At 34.7% G+C, this 25,254-nt stretch overlaps 1 long non-coding RNA gene and 1 other non-coding gene across 2 annotated transcripts; one reads left to right on the top strand and one right to left on the bottom strand.

Annotated features, from left to right (window-relative positions):
* Positions 1 to 8,374: 8,374 nt before the first annotated feature.
* Positions 8,375 to 9,436, top strand: LOC126056341 (uncharacterized). The gene is made up of 2 exons (XR_010277535.1): positions 8,375 to 8,535; positions 9,260 to 9,436. It is a non-coding gene; the product is annotated as an uncharacterized LOC126056341 (long non-coding RNA).
* A 7,519-nt stretch (positions 9,437 to 16,955) lies between these two features.
* On the bottom strand, positions 16,956 to 18,125 carry LOC126056340 (uncharacterized). The gene is made up of 2 exons (XR_010277538.1): positions 17,647 to 18,125; positions 16,956 to 17,135 (listed from the first exon to the last, which is right to left on the bottom strand). It is a non-coding gene; the product is annotated as an uncharacterized LOC126056340 (transcript).
* Between the last annotated feature and the right edge of the window lie 7,129 nt (positions 18,126 to 25,254).

The following is a 25,254-nucleotide window of genomic DNA, read 5'->3' as shown; positions in this document are numbered from 1 at the left end:
GACTTTTGATTTTGATTTTTGACAATCCCGCAGCCCCGGCAGATTTGAGGCCCTTCCCTACATATTTAGTTATTAAAAGGTCTTGTGTATTGAATGGGTCTTCAAGAACTTAGCCAGGGATCAAAGACTCCTTTATTATCTTCAGTTAAAAGTACCTAAACTTCATTCCAATCAAGTAAAATGAAAACCATAAAAAAGATTGCTGAAGACTATTACTTAGTTTTGAATATCTCTCGATATTCATTTCATTACAATAAATTGTGAATAGATGGATCAATCATGGATACTATCGACGATCTAATTTTAAAACTTAATATACATAGTTTTTTGTGCACTTTATTTAAAAAATAATTGACTGTCTAAGAACATGGGTAACAATGGGTGATAAAAATAAAATATGATTTATATTGTCATTTTTTTACATAATATGTGTTGTGGTTAATAATGTAGATGATTTTGTGGATAGATAAATCGAAGGAAAACGAAAATAGCCTGAGATTTAATTACATCAATAAGAATGGATATACAAGTTGTTGATTTGCATGCGTGCCATATTCAAGGACGTAATTATGCTAATGATTCTCGAACCAAATCAACAAAAAAATTGGTACGTAATTTTTTTTATTTTATTTTTTTTCGGAATTCCGTCAATGTCATCTAGCCGTATTTAAACTTGGCGCGTGTGTTACTGGCCTTAAAACCTTGCTGCGCCCTCACACAAACGCAAACACAAAGCATACGCAACGATTATTCATAAATTTCATTCATAAAATTGGATTACTTCTGAAATACTACGACATTACAATGACTAAAAAAGCCGTGCGTATTGGCTATTTCCCGTCTACTGTAATTCCAATCGATTATTTACGTATTTTATCTCCTCCTCCTGAAGTATGGCACAAATGCAAATCAACACCTTGTATAGAGGTTGAATTTTGATATTAGACTCATATAAATTACGTCTTCCAAAGTCTAATCGAAAAACAAGGAATGAATCGGTATTGTAATCCACAGTAATACAGGCATGGGTATCGAAATTTGATTCGGTTGCAAGGTGACATAGGATAGGACGTTTTAAAAAGCTCTAAAATATGTTATACAATCTCCCTCGATCTTCTGTCATTGTTCAAGATTTAATACATTGAAGGTACACGTATAAAAATTGCTACTAGTAAATATATCGGGTCCAACGAAATAATTTCAGCCGTATCTGCAAAATTGATGGATGTTTTCAAAATTTGCCGCGTCCAGATAAACCCGAGCGTTTTATTTTACTGTGGTATATGGGACCCTAAAACAATTTTGGGACCCCCAAATCCTTGGATATATGCGTTCGATTTTATTTCAGCTATAAACAGAACGAATCTGTCATCCCAAAGTGACAGATAGACAACATATTTGAGGAAATAAATCCGACGTTTTTATAGTTATTTATTCTTAGGAAAAAGGAGAAAAAAAAGATAAGAAAATACGATACATCTAGCCTTTGGAAAATTTTCGTCTAGTTTTTGAATCGTAGCAAATAAGATTGCTTTTAAAATTTCATGCCAAATCTAAATCTCAATTTCTCGGTAAACATCCCGGAATACTGTGTAGCAAATCTGGTGAAAACAGGACAAAATTCTTGTAAAGATGGAATTTTCTTTCGGTCTCATTTAACTATGGGGATTTTCCTTAACAATCATTATTATAACTTATATTTCATTATATGAAAGTTAAGTGTTCATCGCCTCTTCACCTGAATAAAAAGGTTTATCTGCTTCTGCGAACTTCAACATTTAAAATGTTCTTAAATAACCGTTTTCCCGTGGCTGCACCCGCGTCCCGTGGATACAAGTACCCTATCGGGATAAAATATAGCTGCTCGGGAAGAATGTAGCCTTCCAACGGTGAAAGAATTTTTTAAATCGGTCTAGTGTTTTTTGAGTTTATGCATTACAAACAATTTTTTTCTCTGGATACTATTAGAATAATATAACGATCTTATATGGATGAGCACCATATGTCATATCCATATCTATATTGCTATCTGCCTCCATATGCTAAAATTCCAAAAAGGAAAGAATTCTTAAATAGAAAAGCGTACACCTTTCTACCAGAAAATACGAAAAACTTTTTACTAACAAAAATTGTTTTAACCAACCGCTTGAATACACAGTAGGTCGTAAACACGCATTATGGTCTAAAAGATCTAACTTTCTAGACAAAATCGATTTGTCGGGATTTTCCAAGAAAAATATTATTCTTCTGGGAATTATTTCGCTTTAAGTTTAGAAGTTCGCAAGTATTCTTAAATTGTTTGCGCTAAATTCCGAAACAAAAAGGTACTTTGAAAAGTCTAGATAAATCTGTTATTTTAAATAGTGGACTTGGTGAAAAACATTTAACAGACCCTGGGAAATAAAACAAAAAAAAAATGCATGTACTATCGGGGAATCTCCCGCCTGACCAGCACTAGGGGAATTTTTACTTATTCATTAGAAAAAAAAAAAAAACATTTTTTGCTTAACCTTACATAAATGACATTACGCTTTCCTAGAAGCTTGAACTCGTTGTTTGTTGGAGCACAGATATTCGCGAGACACAATTGATCTTCTATTGTTTTATAAGTAGCGACATACAAGAAGTTATATACTAGCTGTTTTCCCGCGGTTTCACCCGCGTCCCGTGGGAGCTACTGCCCGCACCAGGATAAAATATAGCCTATGTCACTCGCAGATAATATAGCTTTCTAATGGTGAAAGAATATTTAAAATCGGTCCAGTAGTTTTTGAGTTTATCCATTACAACCAAACAAACAAACAAACAAAGTTCTCCTAAATATTGCCGTAGGATTTTAAACGTAAAAATTCATCAGTGGTCAAGTGGAAAAGTCCATCTTTCTACATTTACACACACAAGCCTAGCTCAACCGCTTTCGTGATAACCAATGCACATAATATTGATAGCTACAGATAGTAAGGAAGATACCATGTTTTGTGGTTCGTAAAATACGATGGCAGCCATTGCTGGTGATAAGAATCTTCGAAGAACTATTTCAGCCCCTCTGTTGTGCAACAGAAACTTATGTAGTATCAGTATCATTTTGTTATGTAGTCAGAAGCTAAAGTCGTAGTAGCCTAGTGGTTAAAAAACAAACCTGTCAAGTCTGTGAGTGAGTTCGATTTTAGGTCAGACAAGTACATATGCAACTTTTATAAGTTTTAATGTACCTACTTTCTAAGTATATCTTGGACGCAGATGACTGTGTTACGGATGGCACGTTCAACTGTAGGTCCCGGAAGACGTTACGGGTAGTCAGAAGCCAGAAAGTCTCACCACTAGTCTTTCCAAAGGATATCGGGTTGCCCGAGAGTTTTAGATCAGATAGGTTCAATGTTAAACGGCTGGTACTCAGCTGGATCTGGTTAGACTGGATGGCTGAGAAAAAGCAAGTGATGATGATATGAGAGACGAAGGCGTAATTAAAATTTCTTTTCGTTTGGTAATTAAGTGTGTCTTAGCGACATCAGGATATCGTCCGACATCAGCTAGGGTAATCGAGCAAAGAGATAGACGTTACAATAATCACAAATTTAATTTCACAAGACACTTTACACTTAACAATAAGTTAAGAGTAGTATAACGCTAGGCAATAACACTAGGTACACTAGACGTGACGTAGGGCAGTTTTATGATGTGTGCAACACGACGACGACTCAACGAAGCCTCAACCAAGACTCAAGGAAGACTGAGCTGACGCCACGCTGACCACCACGACTCTGCCATCGCGCTTAACGGTGTTTCACAGGAAACGCCACCAGAGGGCGCGTTTGCGTCTCGTTTAGTGTCCGTACTAATGACCGTCTCCGACAAGTATTTATTTATTTTAATCTTATACGATATTTCTCATCCAAACAGATACAACTAAGATTTTAATCCAAAAAGGCTATAACAATACTTCTTAACCGTAATGGAACAAATCCAGTGTTTGCTTATGGTTTACTTAGATTTTATGACATAAACACAGAAATGTATGACAATAACCCAACAGACTAAGATTCTTATCTCTATATTGTTTTGTTTGACATATTCTAAATTTCAATAACCGATTCGTCCGTTGTTTTTGGATTAAATATTGAAATTCGGCATATGAAGCTGATGGATCGACTTTATAATTCCGCAGAAAGTAAATCATATGCATAAGTAGAATGCGAACAAAATCGTTACTTTTCGTAAAAAAAATTGTTTGTATTAATATACTCACATGAAACTTAAAAAGTGTGTTGAAATTTCACACAAAACTACTGAATAAAATACATATAGTATTACATTTCTACATGTGTGCAGGGTTTGAACCAAGCCACCATGTTTAAGTAAATGACATCTATCTTAATTGGTCCAGCCATTTAATGATCAAGACAGACAAACAATGGATTATGAAAAAATTGCACGCACAGAACACTACAATAATCTTTCTAGGTGTAAGAATAAGCAAACTATGTTATCAGTAATTGACACATTCAGCTAAAGTACATAACCGAAATAGTTTTCCTTGTTTAAATAACAAAAAGAAACATCTTTGCTTGTTCACACAAATGACTCATTTGGTTCAGTTTCGGTAAAGTACCTCGGAAATCATCGGAATGCGCTTTGTTTGAACTCTGCTCTTGTCTTTTGTTTTTATTTACTTTTATGCCAATATTATAAAGGGGTAAAGTTTGTGGGTTATACATTGATTCTCATGATATTTCTTGAAAATTCTTTTACCAATCTAAATTCACATTATAAATAACTGAAAGATGACATGAATAAGAAGGGAGTGAGTGTCAGTATGACGACTGGTAGGAAAAAATGGAAGCGGAAGACATATCGCGCCGACCAAAAATAAAATTGGTAGCAGGGCAGGCAGAAGAAGAAGTACCTACCCATGACTAGGTTCATTTGCTTATCTTAGAAAAGACATGACCGATTTGAAAAATTCTTTATTATTAGATAGTAGTAGTAGATAGTTCCCACGTTATTGGTAACACGATACCAACTGTTTTACAGTCTATATTTTATTTTGATTTAGGAAGTCGTGGTGGCCTAGTGGGTAAAGGACCAACCTAAAGTACGAGGGCGCGGGTTCGATCCCAGGTCAGGCAAGTACCAATGCAACTTTTCTAAGTTTGTATGTACTTTCTAAGTATATCTTAGACACCATTGGCTGTGTTTCGCATGGCACGTTAAACTGTAGGTCCCGGCTGTCATTGAACATCCTTGGCAGTCGTTACGGGTAGTCAGAAGCCAGTAAGTCTGACACCAGTCTAACCAAGGGGTATCGGGTTGCCCGGGTAACTGGGTTGAGGAGGTCAGATAGGCAGTCGCTTCTTGTAAAGCACTGGTACTCAGCTGAATCCGGTTAGACTGGAAGCCGACCCCAACATGATTGAGAAAAGGCTCGGAGGATGATGATTTAGGAAGTAATCATTTCGGTAGTAATATATAGTAAAAATGTCGTGGCGGCCTAGTGGGTATGGAACCAACCTCTCGAATATGAGGGTGTGGGTTCGATTCCAATTCAGGCAAGTACCAATGCAGGTTTGTATGTACTTTCTAAGTATAGCTTGGAGGCCAATGGCTGATAAAAAGGTGAAGGAAAACATCTTGAGAAAACCTGGACTATTAAGTCTGAAATCGCCAACCCGCATTGAGCAAGCGTGGTGATTAATGCTCAATCCTTCTCCGTGTGAGAGGAGGCCGCAGCCCAGCAGTGGGACGATAAAAAGGATGTAACAGTAACAACAGTAACATTACTATCCCAATACTATGAATAGCAGAAAATACAATTAAAACCACGTATAAGTTAGTCTCATCAATCGCCTCATTGCCTTGCATGATTGATCAAGACCGTCTTACAAGTTCATTATCAGGTCAAGGTCAGAGAATATAATGATAAATCTTATCAAAACAAAAGCATGCTTTAGTTACGCATTCGTTTGTAATACGTCATATCATTAACATAACTCCAGTATAAGTAGACCCGTTCTTGTATGAAAGTTATCAAGTAAAATGGTTCAAGATGGAGTGGTTTTAACTGGTGGTTCACACAAAGTATTGACGGGACTAAACCGTGTTATTCATAGTGGTAATTACACGTAAGAGCAAAAATCCTGGTTATTTAGGAAGTGCTAATTCTTCTTATTTACTCTTTTTTACATTATTTACAAAGAAAACTGCATTTTAGTGTAGTTGATGTGACGAGTCATCAGGTGATACTATTGTTCTTACTTATATCTTATATAAACTAACTACATAGGTAGTCTATTTTACCTGAGATTACTTTCGTGTGAGACCATTCATCTTTTTATACTTATCCTATCTCAATAGATACAGCCGTTTTAGCTACAAAGCGACATACCATATAAAAAATGGTTTACAATTGAAAGGATTTGCATCAATAAAGCATTACGTTTATTTTTTTTATTTACCTACTAGGTATATTCTTTAAAATGATGGTAACAAACTATAACGACAGCAGCTTTAAATAAATGACTGTAAAAAAACCCTCAAGAAAGTAAAAACCTATGCCATTTCAAGCAAACTTGCTATATTCAAAAGTCATTTGTAAAGCTACCTAGGTTTATTGGCACGCAGTGTACTATAATAATTTACATAACTAGGTATATTATTATGATCTGTAGTAAATTCTTTGTTCATGAATGAATCAGTGATAATAATTACGTTTTACTAGTAAATGTTAACTAGGGGAATGACCTGCTCTGACTCTTATTTCCTAGATCTAAGTTAGAGGAAAAAACATTATCTAAATAGATAAACGATCTGATTGGATATTTTTTATCGCGGATCTATCAATCATAAGGTTAAGCAACGTTTTTCGCGGTCGGTTCGTGGATGGGTGACCATCTATTCTTGACGTGTTCTTCCATGTTTCGGATGGCACGGTAAACTGTAGTTACCGGCTGCCATTTAACATCCTTGGCAGTCGTTACGGGTAGTCAGAAGCCAGTAAGTCTGACACCAGTCTAACCAAGGGGTATCGGGTGGCCCGGGTAACTGGGTTGAGGGCGTCAGATAGCCAGTTGCTCCTTGTAAAGCACTGGTACTCAGCTGCGTCCGGTTAGACTGGGAGCCGACCCCAACATAGTTGAAAAAAGCTAGGCAGATGATGATGACTGTGAAATGTAGTAAATTCTTTGTTTGTGAATGAATCACTAATAATAATTACGTTGTACTAGTAAATGCTAACTAGGGGAATGACCTGCTTTGACTCTTATTTCCTAGATCACGGTTAGAGGAAAAAACATTATTTTATTAGATAAATATTCCGTTTAGAATTTTGAAAATATTATGATGCTGAAGAATACTTACTTAAGATATCTAACATTGAAATTAATAACTCTTCAAAAAACTGCAAATTATTTTAGAGATTAGTGCAATCATTAAAACAAAAAGTTTAGGTTTATAATATTAGTATTGATTCATATAGTAGTTATCCCATGGTTACACCCGCATCCTGTCAAAACTATTACCCGTACCGAGTTAAAATATAGCCTACATAACTCGGGAAGAGTGAATTTTCCGACAGTTAGATTGTTTGAGTAGTTTTGGAGAGTTTGGAGGTACAAATAGACAAACAAAAAATATTGCTCCTTTATTACATTTCTAGGTATAGATAAGTTAGGTTATCTATAAAATATTAAGCCTTTTTAGCTCAAAGACTAAACGTGGAGGCGTAGATTTAGTACTCCCACGCTAACTATTATATTAATGAGTGGAACTAATTATATAGAGCTTAGCTTTCGACTAATAATAGCCTTAAAATCACTTTCAGAATTTTCAATAAACAACTTTTATTTCTGAAAATAATTTTACAAAATTAAGAACTTAAAAAATATATACCTACATACTAGCTTTAGAAAATAAAACTACTATTTTTCATCAAAGCATATTGTTTAAATTAACGTAAAAAATAATAATTAAAATGTAAGATTTTGTACACCAGGTTCTTTTTTGTTACAAAATCTATCCAAGTATTAGCAATTTCTATCATGAAATTATGCAAAATGATCCTTGTTATTTACCTACTAAAGCTCATTTTTCAAAAACGGTTAAATACAATGTCATATTTTCGCGGTAAAGCTGGGGACTGCAAAATGCTCACAGAATCGGGAGTTCCCTGCAGTCAACAGACCACATACCGTTATCAATACAAACATACATTTTACACACGAGAAACGAATGGAGAACTACCGATAGTCTTTATATTAACGGCATAAGGTTTATATTCGTATGACATTAAGTTTAGCATTTGCAAACAATAACTTGGACAGTATACTAGTATATAAAGTGAGCATTTTGAAAACCAAACATCATTCAATTCATAAGTGTCTTCGTGAATTCGAACGAAATAATAATAATTCTAATTTTGAATAATAAATAATAGTAAAGATGAATTTCTCTCGTGTATTGTTGTTCGTGTTCGCGTGTTTGGTGGCAGCGTGCAGCGTGTCGGCGGCGCCCGAGCCCAGGTGGAAGGTCTTCAAGAAAATTGTAAGTTGTTTATTTTTTGACTACCTATTTAAAAATTATCATCATACTCTATGAGCTCTGTGGGTAGAAGTGTAGACAGACATTCACAAAATCATAACTTGATGTGATATTTACGTTTTTCAAAGCGAATCGGAAAAATTAATTGTAACAATTAGATTTTTTTTTTGCTTAATCCCTCAAGTTCAACTGATAAAGCTGATGACGTAGAGAAATTGCTCCGGAAGGAATTGTTCTTTAACTTTTGTCTTTATAGGCTTTTGCTAACGGTCTCCCGCGGTTTCACCCGCGGGAAACTGTGTTACTCGGGGTTAGGGCTGCCATCTCGAATTTCGCCAAACCCGGATAAACATTTAAAAAACCGGGACATTTGGCGTAAATCGCATTTTTTTCACGAACGAGTACGATTTTTTTAAAACAAAATATTACCTAATTTGTAATCCATTTACTATTAACATATACTTAAATTCAATGAGGTGCTTCATTACATGAAAAGACACTTCTTGAAACCCCGCCTGGACGGCCCCCTGACAGCCTCCAAACGAGGACAAATCCGGGGAAACCCGGGGACCCCAGCCCTACTCGGGGTTAGTCTGGTTTCCCAAAAGTGAAATAATTTTTCAAATCGATTCAGTAGGTTTGGAGCCTTTAAAGTACAAACAACAACTGCCTGTCCCATTTATAATTTTAGTAAGGATTTTACTGACTCGTTTATTCATTTTTTCAGGAGAAAGTTGGCCGCAACGTCCGTGATGGTGTCATCAAAGCTGGGCCAGCCATCGCCGTCATCGGTCAAGCCAAGGCTTTGGGATAAATAACTATAGTATTATATTAGTACTACTAATAGAATATACTTTGTAAATATTATTTATTATGCTGTGAAAATATATTGTTTTGTAAGTTATTTGATTGTTTTCTTCTTACCTTTTTTCTGCAATGGTTGATGGAGATCTAAGGGGGAGGCCTATGTTCAGCAGTGTACGTCCTATGGCTGAGATGATGATGATGATGATCTTGTCAGAACGAGTTCCTAGTGGTCAATGACTCTCGGCTGTCATTTGAACATCTTTGTCAGCTGTTATTGGTATTGGGTAGTCAGAAGTCAGAAAGTGACAACCAGTCTTACCAAGAAGTATCGGGTTGCCTAGTAACTGGGTAGAGAAGGTCAGATAGGCAACCACTAACTGTTAAACATTGGTAGTAAGCTGCATCCAGTTAGATAATATAGTTGGGAAGAAACTAGGAAAATTAATACTTATTGTGTGTTTTTCTTCAACCTTTAGATTGATTTGTAGGTATCCATATGCAAGGAGGAACAAGGAGGAGCTCCTCGCTTGTATAAGCTAGGGTATGATCTCCTAGCCTTCGTCAGAAATAAAACGTCAAATCGTATTACAATAACTTCTTGGATATACTAAGTCAAAGTCAGATGTTTTTATTTCAAATAGGCCTTTGCAGGCTCCTATAAAACGTCACACTAGTTGCACGGTTCCAAAAAGTTGGTCTCATGGAGAAGAGCCGGCAAGAAAGTCCATAGACATTTATTTATCTAGAACACATTTTATCACAAATTAAAATAACTTTGGATGTCGTCTTCCATGCGAACGCGCGTCCACCAAAACTTAGGATTGACATAATATGTCAAAATCACTGCAGTAATTAACAGTGTTGTCAGTACAAATATTAATGTTGATCATATAAAATTAATTCTCTCTTTGGATTGTATAGATTTACAGTTTCACTTGCAGTTGCATTGTATAATTTTGTCAGCTTACTATTATTGTGATGTAAAAGACTGTTTGTGAAAATATTACTTTTTAAAAAGAGTGTCTATGGAGTTCCTTGCTGGCTCTTCTAAATGAGGCCAAGTTTTTGGAACCGTGTAAATAGTGTGACGTTTCATAGGTGCCTGCAAAGGCCTATGTGAAATAAAAAGATTTTGATTTTGATCTGATCTGATTTGAATCATCTACGCCGATTAGTAATACCCTGCACATTTCATATACATTGGTACTCAGCTGCATCCGGTTAGACTGGACTCCAACATATTTGGCAAAGGTAAGGCACATAAGATATACCTACTGATAATGAAATAATACATTGACTAACCGCACACTCTTGCTTGAGAAGCAGATATTTTTTCACAATTCCTGCCGAGGTAGTACTGCGGTATTCATTGATAGATAGATAGATAAACAAAACATTGATTCATTCCAAACAAAAGACACAACAAGGATACACAATAAGAAATAACAAAACAAAAAGTGGGTAAAAAGAGAAACATAAAAATACAACCAGAAATTAACGGCGCGGTGCATTATGACTAAAGTTTGGATCGAATGGGAGTCCAGCTCAGCATGTGTCAGGTAAAATACCTGACGCTGGTATTCTGCTGGAACCCTAAAATGACGTACGGATGTCGAGTAATCGATTAGTGTGTGTGTGTGTGTGTTGTAAACGACATTGCGCTAGTTACCGCGGCGCTGGTACATAAAGGGCTTAAAAAGAAACATGGCGGAGTTTAGTCAGTAAGAGTCTGACGCTTTCTCTTATTACACTCACAGCGGGAGCCGAAAAACAGATAATTTTGCCAGTAGGACTGACTCTATAAAAAACAATTGGCAAGACTTTAATAAATTAATCTGTCTGTTGCGTGTACAAGTTCGATAGCTGAACCGAATCAATCAATCAACTTGTTTGCGTAGCTTTGGTTTGATTTGATTGAACCGAAACCCAGGATTCTCAGAATTTGAGGAACAATTTTATATATTCTGATATAAAAAAAACCGGCCAAGTGCGAGTCGGACTTGAGCACGAAGGGTTCCTTACTATTATTTATAAAACGTTCCTAAATTATAATACATTTCATATTCTGTGAATATTTCAAGCATCTACCTGTTGCCGTTATCGATATCGAGCAAAAATGAGCCAAAAAGTCGCGTTTGCTGTATGGGAGCCCCCCAAAATATTGATTATATTCTAGTTTTCAGTATTTGTTATTATAACTGCAACAGAAATATATCATCTGTGAAAATTTCTACTCTAACTATTACGGTTCATGAGATACAGCCTGGTGACAGATGGACGGACGGACGGACGGACAGAGGGGCGAAAACAATAGGGTCCCGTTTTACCCTTTGGGTACGGAACCCTAAAAAGAGGAAACATATTTGATTGTTTGGTTCCAAAACTACAGAACAGATATTAAAAATATTTTCACTTTTGGGAAGCTAAACTATCTCCCAGTAACGTAGGCTATACTTTATCACGTTACAGGTAATAAAACCGCAGAGAAATAAGTCTTCATATAAAAATAACTTCTTATTGTGTTGTAAAACGGCTAAACAGCTCAAGATGAAAATTTGGAAGAGAGATTGATTACATAATGAAGTACTTAATCTGTATGTATGTTGTGTTAATGAGCTAAAATGGTTGAACCGCTTGAGATATATCTTTTGATACAGAGATAGGTGATAGACAAAGGCTCCTTTTTATATGATGATGATAAAAAAAAACAAGTAAATAACACTAAAATCAATTTAATTATATGGCACTTTGAGTATTACATTAAATAAATAAAAAAATATTTACAAATTACATAAGATATGTTTTGGTATTCGAGGTAATGTACAATTATAATACTTTGAACATTATTGCTTAATAGTTAAGGTCTATTTTCCAATAGCTTTAGCCTGGCCCAGGACTTCGATGGCAGGCCCAGCCTTGATGACACCGTCCCTGATGTTACGACCCATCTTCTCCTGGAAAAACAAAACAAACATTATTAGTAATCATTCAATGCGATTTAGCAAATGAGAACTTTTTGGGGGTACATAAAACCTTTGTCGTTTGAATAATCCGCAAGGATAATTGGGTATGTACACTTCATTTGTGGTCTCACACTAATATGAAAACAAAAAACAATGTTCTTCATATGTTTTTGTGTCAGATTTACCTCAAAGCTGCCTTATGGCCAGTTTTCATAAGGCACATTAAGTAGAAGTGCTACTAACTGTCTATTATCTATAAGGTTAGACTACTGAATAGTGCTATAAAACTGAAAAAATATTTGAAAGGTCAAAATCACTTTAAATTTAATTTAATTGTCTTTAATATAATAGCTTAGCTTTAGCTTGTAAAAGGACAAATATTATACTATTTATATAAATAAATGAGAAATATTACATTTCAAAAATAAATAAAGTAACTTACAATTTTCTTGAAGACCTTCCACCTGGGCTCGGGCGCGGCCGACACGCTGCACGCTGCCACCAAACACGCGAACACGAACAACAATACACGAGAGAAATTCATCTTTACTATTATTTATTCAAAATTAGAATTATTTTTTGAATACAGGAACACTGGCTGGTATTGAATGATGCTCTACTTAAGAACATGTCATTTATATACTGGACTAAGTAAACAAAGTATTATGTGCACTCAATAAAGTGACAACCATGCAATTATCAGCTTTAAGTCCTCAACGTAGAGGCTGTTTTAATTTGTAAACAATGAATGTAACTGTAAATATAAGTTTGTACAGATAGTGCGTTTCATTGAGGCGACCTCAGAAAAGTCCCGATAGTGAGATGCTAAAGTTATTCCCCGTGCGAATGTTTTGATTCAAGTTTTTTTGGAACTCCACTATTAAAGTAAGTATTGGTTGTATCTGCTAACTATTGGTTGTATCTTATCGTGGAATGAGGACTACAAATTTGACCTTCTCAACTTCGGTTAGGTACATTTCCAACGCGAAATCAGGTGCAGGATCGACATTAACATGATCTCTTTTGCAACGGGTGAATCATTCACCAACTTCCAGACTCCGGGTTGCCTTGTGAAAGTTTCTAAAACCCACAAAGCAAGTTCAGGCCCGACTTAGGAATCAAACCCGGGACCTAGTGCACAGAAGTCGGGCTAGATCCGTTGATCTAGTGTTCGCACGGATCGATCGATGATAAGGCTGTTTAGAATGATAATCACGAGCTTCAATCGTTAAGTAATGATTATTTAATTGGCACTTATCATTGTTATGAATTTAATAACACGTGTAATATTAGTAGTAATAATAAACACGAAGAGATAAGTGGTACTTCCCTGTACTCAAAATATTATGATCATGTTTAGAGCATCATTATTTGAGGCTAATTTAATTTTGTTGTTAGAATTCATATTAAATAATAATTAATTAATAACAATGATATCCTCTTTATTAGTCATTATTTCCATGAGTTTTACTCTGAAAACTCACCAATTCAAGTGTCTTTTGTTAACAAGTTTTAATATATTACGTGGCTTTCTAATAGTAAATGATTGCTCAAAATTGGTGCATAGTTTGTTTGGGAACGTAAATTAGAATGAAGATGAATGGTAGTACACACTTTATAAAGATCAGGTATTTAGCCGGTATCACACCGAGTGAAAACTTTGGTTGAAATCAAGATTTCCTATCTATTATATAAAAATAAGTCGGGTTTTCCTCCCTGACGCTATAACCTTAGAATGCACAAACCGATTTCCACGGTTTTGCATTCGTTGGAAAGGTCTTGGGCTCCGTGAGGTTTATAGCAAAGAAAATTCTGGAAACTCGATGTCCGAACTCTACGCGTGCGAAGCCGCGGGCGGAAGCTAGTAATAATATATTTTTTTCCACCGGCCACCGGCTTAGTCGTGTGCGTAGTTTATTAATATCCTCTATTTATAACTTCTAAGACAACTATAATAAAAGCGTACATGAACTGCCTACGTCCTTTCTGCTCCAATAATTCTGGGTCCCGATGAATATAAGTTAATTATATTATGATGTAATTATACCCAATTTTAGCAGGCGGAACCTCATTAAGAGCTTATTATCGAATTATTGAGCATATTTTTTACTCGTATATTCCCGCGACTCCATCTGAATCAAATTACATGTAGGAATATTAAAGAAATAATAAAATTAAATGCCTGCCGTATGTTTTGTGTTCCACTGTGTCCCGGAAGGCACATAATATTGGTGAGTCCCGGCTGTCATATTCATCGACATTTTTGGCAGTACCGGTAGTTAGCAGCCAGAAAGTCTGATAGCCAGTCTTACCAAAGACTATCAGGTTAGTCTTAGCTGCATTCAGTTGAAAAATTACAACCTACAGTTTAAAAATGGGATTCCTGATTTTCAAAAATTCTTTATAAATGTAAACATATTGATACGGGGGATTATATTTACATCCAGACCCGGGACTTTTCTGAGGTCGGCTAAACAAAACGCTTTTTCAAAACAAACTTACATTTACAGCCACATTCACTGTTGACGAAGCAATCACATCTTTAAGCTTAGGGGTTAAAGCTGATTATTGCCCGGTCTTCAGTTTATTGATTGCTAATAATAATTTGATTACTTTGTCTAGTATATAAATGACATTTTTGAAAATAGAGCATCATTCAATACCAGCCAGTCTTCCTGTATTCAAATAATAATTCTAATTTTGAATAAATAATTCTAAAAATGAATTTCTCTCGTGTTTTGTTGTTTGTGTTCGCGTGTTTGGTGGCAGCGTGCAGCGTGTCGGCGGCGCCCGAGCCCAGGTGGAAGGTCTTCAAGAAAATTGTAAGTTCAAAAAACTAAGTGTACCTCTTAGTTTTCTTGAATTTCAAAGGAGTCGATAGAATATCGCTGATTTTCGCTTTCTATTTTTGATTGTGACACTAAAAAGTAATGGCAATTAGGATCACATCTTGATCAGATATCATAACTATAGAATTATCATAGAAACGCCATGGCACGGATTCCTATTGCTTTTACTTCTTTTTCATAAACTTGAATTAAATCATTCCTAATAAATATATTATTTCTTGTTTTCCAGGAGAAGGTGGGTCGTAACATTAGGGACGGTGTCATCAAAGCTGGGCCTGCCATCGAAGTCCTGGGCCAGGCTAAAGCTATCGGAAAATAGACCTTAACTGTTAAGCAATAATGTTTAAAGTATTATAACCTCGAATATCAAAACATATCTTATGTAATTTGTAAATATATTTGTATTTATTTAATGTAATACTCAAAGAGCTATGAAATAAATGATTTTAAGTTTACTTTTTTGTTTCATCATTCCCTTCAATTAGTCATTGTTGCCCAAGATATACTTAGAAAGAACATATAAAGTTGAATAGGTTCTTGCGTGACCTGGAATCGAACCCACACCGACACTTGGGAGTTTGTTGACCTGGATCAAGCTTGTTTTGAAAATCTCTTTCATGATAATTGAAAAAGATGATTCAATTGAAATACATTAATTTTTTATGCTGGGTTCCATTTTATTACAAGACTAGCCACTTTTCCGCGGTTTCACCCAAGTCCCGTAGAAACTACTGCACGATATTTTATGCCAGTAGATATAATGTAGCCTATGTTACTTGGGAAGAGTGTAGCTTTTCAAATTGGTTAAGTAGTTTTAGAGCCTTTAGGGTACAAACAAACATCTGCCGTCATTACCTTTGGCAGTCGATACGGGTAGTCAGAAGCCAGTAAGTCTCACAACCAGTCTTAAAAAGAGGTTACCTGGGTAACACTTTTACTCAACTAAATCTGGACTCGAAGCCGACCACACAGTTGGGAAAAGGTTCGTTAGATGAGGGTACAAAGAAGTAAACATGTTTCCTCTTTCTTACTTCAGTATGGATACAAACTGTGTACCTCAAAGCACATATTATACCAATAAAACATCAGCTTGATGTTTGGCGCGGTCGTCTGATGTGAAAACATCTGATCATGACGAGTTCTTCCGTTTTTCAGAGGTTGCGCTATTGCGGCTGTTATTTGAACACCTTTGACATCTGTTACGGTGTGTCAGACGCCAGAAAGTCTGACATTTAGTCCAACCAAGGCTGTATAGGGTTAACTTAGTAACTGGGTAGATTTTTGAATATTCTGGTACTTAGCAGGACAGACTAAAAGCCGACTCCAACGACGGCGACATTGGGAAAGGATCTCATATCTTTTTTCAACGTCGCCGTCGATCGTTATGATAAACTAGAGTCTGTGCAGGATTTTTTGCAATAGAAGCCCATTCATTAGAATTCCCTACATATTTTATGTATGCTACCAACACATCACCATATACCAATATTGTCTTATATTCAGGGGGTAAATCTATAATTCTGCGATACCTAGAGTAATAAACTTCCACAGCAAGTTATATATCAATTAAGTGAGTGAAGAAGAGTGCACCAGTGTCTGCGTTAATGTTGGTGCACTATAATATGTCCTGCGCAGCTGCCTGATCTCCTCTCGTGAGGACAACTGCTGTAGCCGATAATCGGCTAGGAGGACATCATCATGAGAACGCCATTATAAATGTTGGTAACTTACTCAAATTGCTAGTATTTGAGGCAATAATTCGCCTATTAATTGAAATAATCAGGTGCAAAAACAAACAAAGAAATAAGTACTTAAAAAATATTTATTATGGCAGAATGAGTATTTAAATGCGACTTAAATCTTAATTAGTAATACTATTACATATTATTATAGATTTTTATCCTAAGGCTTTGGCTTCACCGAGGACTGCTATCGCTGGTCCAGCTTTGACGATACCATCCCTGATGTTACGGCCCACCTTCTCCTGAAAAATTAGAAAAAAATGGCTGGTCATACAAGTTTGATACGAAAAATAAATCTCACAGATATTAAATTCTGTTGTTAGAAAAACTCTAATTAGAAATCTACCGGTCATTTAATCCTTAAACTATAAAGGACTGCGTGAGTACTCTTGAAAAACTTTACTTTCAATGAAAGGTAGTATAATTCAATTTAACGAGTACTATCTTAGATTGAAAACATTTTGTAAACAAGCATTTTGACAGCCGTAGTGGTTAATCGGATCAACACAATCTTGGCACTTTGAACTGAATTATAAAACGTTGGCAGAAGGGATAATCAATGTTTTAAAATTATGTGTGGTAAACTGTCTTAAACAATATTGTATTTCACCAGTGTCCCGACCAGTTTAAATGATATTTTGGAAAATGATTAAAAGACTTCTTAGTAATGTACTCGATTCAGTTACTTATACACTTTAACAATGAAAACTATTAAGTATCTTATATTAGGGATAGAATAAAGAAACAACTTACAATTTTCTTGAAGACCTTCCACCTGGGCTCGGGCGCGGCCGACACGCTGCACGCTGCCACCAAACACGCGAACACGAACAAAAATATTCTTGAGAAGTTCATTTTAATAGTTATTTATTTAATTATTAAAATAAAATAATAATTTATTCAAATAATTCTTGATTCAAAATAACACTGAAGTGCAATGGCTACGAATGATGCTCTACCAACGATTATAGCATATTTATACCAACTTTATTTAACACAACAAACTTACTTTTGCATCTCTTAAATAACATCTCATACAATTTTGGCCTTTATGCAGTACAGAATAAGGTTGTGATGAGTCAGTTTGTGACCGCAAAACGGTTGATAAGAGGTTCTCAGTTAATTAGTGGCGAGTGAACTGGGATGCTGTATGTGAATTCCCTTATCCAACAGCTGCTATCATTTGCAATTTACGAAGCTATGTTTTTGTTATTACTGTTCTTATAGTATTAACCAGATAATGATATATTCGACGCATCAACGTTTCGACTTTTTTGCTTGAACGAATCATCATTTTCAGTGCTTTTGGGTTACAATTATTTAGTTCCGAAAAGTTTTACGACGTTTTTTTTGTTGCTATGAATTCGTTTAGGTACATTATTAGAGTTCCAATACTTTACCTACTTGATCAGAAAGAAGCCTATTTAATTAAAAGTCCCTTAAGTTTACCTACTTAAAATGTAGCAAGAGAAATAATACTTACCGCTCAGTCTGACTCGTAAAACAAAACAGGCATGATGAATTAGTATTAACGTCTACGTTATAAGTTAAAGCACATAATATTTTATGAAAACTAGGTACGTAGTTAAAAGCCTCTTAAAGAAACTTCTCAGGTTGTAATACAGTTAACAAATGAACCGTCTGAGTAACTGGATACCTCTTTCAATAGTAATTAAATTCACTTATCTTACTTAATCTGTTAAGTGTCATATTAACTATCTTGTTATTTTAATCTAAAATACTTATTTATGTAAACACTTGAAAAAGTATGCCAAGATTATGGATTGTTAAGTGATCTTGTGATGATCTAGATTCTAGATTATTATTAATTGTAATATTTTTACTATAATTATGTCAAGTGTTTTATTGTAGTAAAAAATTTATTGATCTTTGATTATATTCTTTACTTGCGACACATCCAGGGTCAAAGCCTGCCGGGGCTGCGGGATTGTTCGGAAGAGTTACCGCGGCCCTGGTACGTTATGGGCTAGAAAGAAGAGGAGTTAAGTCAGTCTAATCTATAAACTTCCTTATTATGAACCTCCCCTTATGAACTTCTTTATGTACTCCCCTTGAATACTTATTTATGTACTCCCTTATGAACTGCCCTTATGTACTTCCTTACGTACTTACTTATGTACTCCCCTTATGAACTTCCTTATTTACTCCCCTTAAATACTTCTTTATGAATTCCCCTTATGTACTTCCTTACGTACGTACTTATGTATTCCCCTTATGAACTTCTTTATGTACATACCTTAAATACTTCCTTACGTATTTACCTATTTATGTACTCCCCTTATGAACTTCCTTATCTACTTTCTTATATACTCCCCCTTTTGTACTCCCCTTATTTACTTCCTTATGTAAGTATATACTTAAACTGAAAATCAAACTTAAAAGCCCGTTCCCAAAAACCATGTGCTATAAAAATTAATCAGCTAAATAACTAGCTTTTTAAAAACAAACTATGACATAATCGGTGCAGGGGATAAACATTAAAAAAAATTGAACATGGATTCTAGTTAGCTTATAGTTATAGTTTATAATTACAATAATAGCAGGAAAATATCCATTTATTACGATCAGTCAATGACTAATCACATTTCCAAAATAAATAATTGAACATATTCGCGGGTAACATAAGTTAGTCGGGACCGAGGGAGTCCCCTTGGCACGCTAACTAAGCACTGGATACGCACTAACGGTTAATACCATCTCCATTGAAATATGACTCATAACACCATGAAAATAAAACTCAAAATGCTAGACTTTGATTGCGGAGATAGCTGAACCACTTTAGAAAGAAGAAAGTATTTAAACCCACCTTTGTTCAGGTAGAGCATCATTCGCGTCGTATCACCTGAGTTTGAAATAGGAATTTAGAATTCCATTTTTAAAATCATAATAAAATTTTTGAATTTCGTTTTTAAAATAATAATTGTTCTTTATTTAAAATGAATTTCGCGAAATTATTTTTCTTCGTGTTCGCCTGTTTTGTGGCTTTGTCGACCGTTTCGGGAGCCCCTGAACCTAGATGGAAGTTTTTTAAGAAAGTTGTAAGTTTTTTTTTAACATACCTATTATCTTAATATATAATCTGGATACGAACTCATTATGATGAAAATAAAGATTAGAGTTTGTAATATACGTAAAAATAAACTTTTAAAACCTTTCACAGTTTTTGTCGATTTTTACGGTTGTTACTTAACGAAAATGCTAATAATGTACCATTTTCTTCCAATACCAAATAACACAAAAAATAATTATTACAATATTCATTCAAAGTCTCACTTTTGAAATCCATAGGTACTAAAATCAAAATGAAAACTGTCTTTACTTTTTTATGTCATATGATTTCATAAAATAAATAATAAAATATCTGCACTGCTTAAATAATGAAGAAGGACTACTATGAGAACATAACTAGAACTTTTAACTACAGAAAGATCAGTCTAACTAACCGTGTTACCTTAACTAACAGGTTTAACAAGCTCACGTAATTGCTCAGTAACTTGAACTTAGGATTACTTACTTAACTTTTTACTTTGTCATGACTTTGGTAACTTAAGCTTTGTAAGTTAAGACTGGATGTCTATGTAGTTTTAATGAAAATGTTTAATAGTAGGTACTGATATAATAAAATAGTACTCAGTTGCCTAAGGTGTAACCAATTGGCAAAGGAACTAGTTCTTGCATCTATATAAAAAAGTAGATCATAATTTATGATCATGTAATTTTAATATTAATACCTCTTTTATAATAGTTTTGCTTTAAACTTGTAAATAACTCTGTACAGTATAATATATTTTCTTTAAAGCTATAAATACTTATTCTAGTACTTATATTCCCCTAAAATATCATTAAAATCCGTTCAGTAGCTTTTGCGCAAAAGAGTATCAAAATTACACACACACTCTCACCAACTTTCGCCTTTATAATATTAGAGGGATTAATTCGTTTTCTTCTAGAAATTGGGAATCACTGATGATCTTTTCAAAGTTAGTGACTGCTTACTATTCTCTTTAATACAATACTGAATCAAAGAAATGTCATAACCTATACAAAGTAATACTGTATGTAGGTATGTATATACCGTAGTATGGTACAGGGTGAAATACCCAGTTCTCATCCAAAAGAAACATCGTGATTATGACAACTCTTATCTATAGCTTTCGTCATGTAAATATGAGGCAAATACTTCGCGTTTTCCAGTTTTCTTTTAAGGTAACACACACTACTTATATCATCATCTCCTTACTATGTTGGGGTCGGCTTCCAGTCTATCCGAGTTCGGCAGAGTACCAGTGTTTTACAAGAAGCGACTGCCTATCTGACCTCCTCAACCCAGTTACCCGGGCAACCCAATAGCCCTTTGTTAGACTGGTTGTCATTCTTACTGGCTTCTGACTACCCGTAACGACTGACAAGGATGTTAAAAGACAGCCGGGAACTACAGTATATCTTTTAGTAATATTTACTAATAACATTTGGTTTTTTTTCAGGAAAGGGTTGGTCAGCACATTCGTGATGGAATCATCAAGGCGGGTCCCGCAGTCGCTGTGGTCGGACAAGCTGCTGCCATTGCTGGAAAATAGACTATTGCATGAGACGTAAAGACTAATATTACTTGAATTAAGACTGATGAGAGACGCTTTTGGGAGAAAAATTGTACTATTTTGATTGAGAATTAAATAATTGATTGAAAGTGTTTGTTTTGGTTTCATTTATAACCAGCATCTTACTGAAAAAAGTTATGGTTGTGCCGATTCATATAAGACTTATATTCAAAAGCCCGAAGTGTGGAAAGAAGAAATACTCACCAGATACCTACTTGTAGAAGCAGCTATGTAAGCAAAAGAATATATTACTTATATGTTTCTTGTAAATATAGATAAAGATAAAAAGAATAGAGGAAGCGAATCTTATTAATATAACTCAAAGCATAGTACTGTAACATATTGTAACCACCATAACTTATACAAATATTAATTAACTTAATTAAAACCACGCAGGGAATTATTTTGCTACCCTATTCCTTCCTTCCTATAATATTATCTGTGTATCTTACTAATAATATAAAGAACGAATTAAGTTTGTGAGTTTGAATAGATAATTTGGATATAATGAACCATCATCTACCTAGCTTTTTTCCCAACTATGTTGGGGCCGGCTTCCAGTCTAACCGTATTCAGCTGAGTACCAGTGCTTTACATGGAGCGACTGCCCTATCTGTCCTCCACAACCCAGTTACCCGGGCAACCCAATACCCCAAGTTAAGACTGTAGTTAAGACTGAAGTATTTTTTTCTGTAGAAATTTACGTTATTTATGAGTATCATAGGCTCAATTATATAACGGTTATGAAAACTAATTACTTGGGGAGTCGGTTGAAGCCGCAGCAAACAGCTAGTTCTTGATAAAATGCTACGTTCTTCCCCTATCCCAAACTTCAATATAGTTTATAAAATAAATGATAAGACAATGTAAATAAACCAGTGCAATATTATTAATATTTTAATTACTCATCGTCATATTAATTAATTGCCTTTTATAATGTCATAGGTCAATTAATCTGAGGGCACGGCAGTGCCCCAGCCAAGACTCGAGCAAAACGGGCACGGCCGAACTATCTTTTCTCGAAGCGTTTCGCGGCTATTTCAGCCCCCTGTATCTTCCATGTGAACAAAGCTAAGAGTTTAAGTTTTCGATGACCAAGAGTAAGTATTAAAACAAGCTCAGTCTCAAAATTACATACATTTGAATAAATAGTTTACGAGTTATGAGCGATCAAAGTTACACCATTTTGTCACTGACTCACTCACTGACCGATCATCAAAAGTCTAAGGTACTTCTAGCAAACTTAGAACCTTCAAATTTGGCACCAAGATAGGTTATTAGCTACATATAAAGGGAAAATTATAAAAACCTTAAAACTTAAAAAAAAATAGGAAACAAATTTATATTTGCGGTTTTTCAAGAACATTGTGTATGAATTTTGACTGCATTGATAACTTTGTTATTTATTTATGTACAAAATTTTACTATTTGTTTTATTGTTACGTAATAAAATATACCACTATTGTTATTATGTTTTAAATATACATACATATGAATAAAAAAGCTAGGTTAAAATGAAATGAATAATCATAAAATCCAGATAAAATCTTTCATATTAATGCAGTGCAATAAATACTGCATGCTCGCTCGATAGATGGCGTTGTTCTGGTCTAAATCGCGCTATGGTTTCGTTACATAGCTTAGTATAAGTAGTACTTAAAAAAAAAAAAACAAATAATTTCATGTGATAGCGCCATTTACCTCTGAAATAGATCTCTTTTATTCTAAAAGATATTCGATTCAAGAATTCGAAATGTTTTAGTTAAAAAAAATGTTGTTTACGTGCTACTTTAGGTGTAAATATTTAGTTTGTTATATATTTAGTTACTTGCATGTAAGTTTATTTAATTTGTTATATACTTAGAGAAGAAAGAGACCTACAAAAAATAAATTAGATCCCACCAAAAACATTGAATGTAAAAAAAAAGCCAATCCTCTACGCAATTCCTCCACAGTAAAAAGTTTTGAGATCGCATAGAAGCCAAGTCCTGTTCAACATTATTTGTAATAATAAATCAATATTTTGTGACTATAATATCAATAGTTTTGTTCACATTACAATAATATTGTCTTGGCCATGAGCACAAGTTAAAAGTCGCTCCTTGAAATAATGTGTTGAATTGATAAATATATATTATGGACATGATTTTACGATTGGACTGATTGGAATTTGAGATCACCATGGACTAAACATGCGCCATAGTACATGTGCAGTTCATTGATGTTGGATGATACTCACTGTCGGTCATTTAGTAACAATCGAATAAACTAAAAGTATTTAATTATTTGATTTTAAACTTCATGTTTGACTTTCACCTCTCCAAGATATGCTGTATTATATTTGTAGTTTATTGTGCTCATGGCCAAGTCAATATTATTGTAAAGTGAACGAAACTATTGATATAGTCACAAAATATTGATTTATTATTACAAATAATGTTGAACAGGACTTGGCTTCTATGCGATCTCAAAACTTTTTACTGTGGAGGAATTGCGTAGAGGATTGGCTTTTTTTTTACATTCAATGTTTTTGGTGGGATATAAAGTGTTAGGAACCGGGGATATACCGTTATCAATGTTTTGAGTTTTATCATTATTTGTTTATGTTAAATAATAATTACAACGCATTCAATATATTGTGCTATTGAATTTAGTGTCTTATTATACACAAATAGAGTTCATTTTAGGATTTGCAAGTTATTACGTATTTAACGTCAGTTTGACACGGTTTATAGATAAAGGATTTTGAATAATGTGTCTTGTTGATACTAGAATGGAGTTCATTTTAGCATTAACAAATTGTTATGTACTTTATTGAGAAGATTAGTTAAATGAAATGGTCATTGACTGTAAACAGTAGCTGAAATGTATTTATAGCGGCTTATCTATCACTTTTGCTAAATTAGGTAAAACGTCTGAACCGATCATCCTCCGAGCCTTTTTCCCAAACTATGTTGGGGTCGGCTTCCAGTCTAACCGGATTCAGCTGAGTACCAGTGCTTTACAAGAAGCGACTGCCTATCTGACCTCCTTAACCCAGTTACCTGGGCAAAAAAACGTCTGAACCGATGTTGGTAAAATTATGATAAGGTAGCAACTTTCGGAAGTAACATTTACATACCCCGATAAAAAGCTTTCCTCGATGAATGAGTCATCTGACACTGACATCCGTCCAGTAATTTTTGAGATAAAGTCTACTGAAGAAATAATTCCAACTCTATAAGTACGACTATTAGCTAATATCTTTCCAGATAAGTTTTTACTCGAATATATTCAGAATACAGACCACAGAGTATCTAGATATTAGAGGCATCTCCCATAGGAATAAGTATTTCATTAAGTTGGCTCGTGCCAGGAAATTAACTTAGATATAAGTAGCTACTTATAACTAACTCTATATGATCTTAGTTTTACTCGAACTATTTCAGTTGTAATTAATAATTCAACCCATGATTATACTGAAAGGATAATCCAACACGCTTACTTTAGTATCCCTGATCTATTAGATACATAATAGATAGTACACTTTTGTGTTTTGTTTGTTTGTACCCAAGAGGCTCCGAAATTAACGCAACAGTTTGAAAAAATCTATCACGGTTGGAAAGCTACACTCTTCCCGAGTAACAAAGGCTATATTTTTATTACGTCACAAGCAGCAGTTCCCATAGGACGCGGGTGAAACCGAGGGAAAACTGCAGTCCCTCCTAGGATCTCTTCTGAAAGAAATAAGTAACATTTGAAA

The sequence above is a fragment of the Helicoverpa armigera genome, chromosome 21, assembly GCF_030705265.1.
Source record: "Helicoverpa armigera isolate CAAS_96S chromosome 21, ASM3070526v1, whole genome shotgun sequence".
Classification (NCBI taxonomy): Eukaryota; Metazoa; Arthropoda; class Insecta; order Lepidoptera; family Noctuidae; genus Helicoverpa; species Helicoverpa armigera.
The sequence above is the reverse complement of the archived record's forward strand: the minus strand, read 5'-3'. Positions and strand labels throughout refer to the sequence as shown.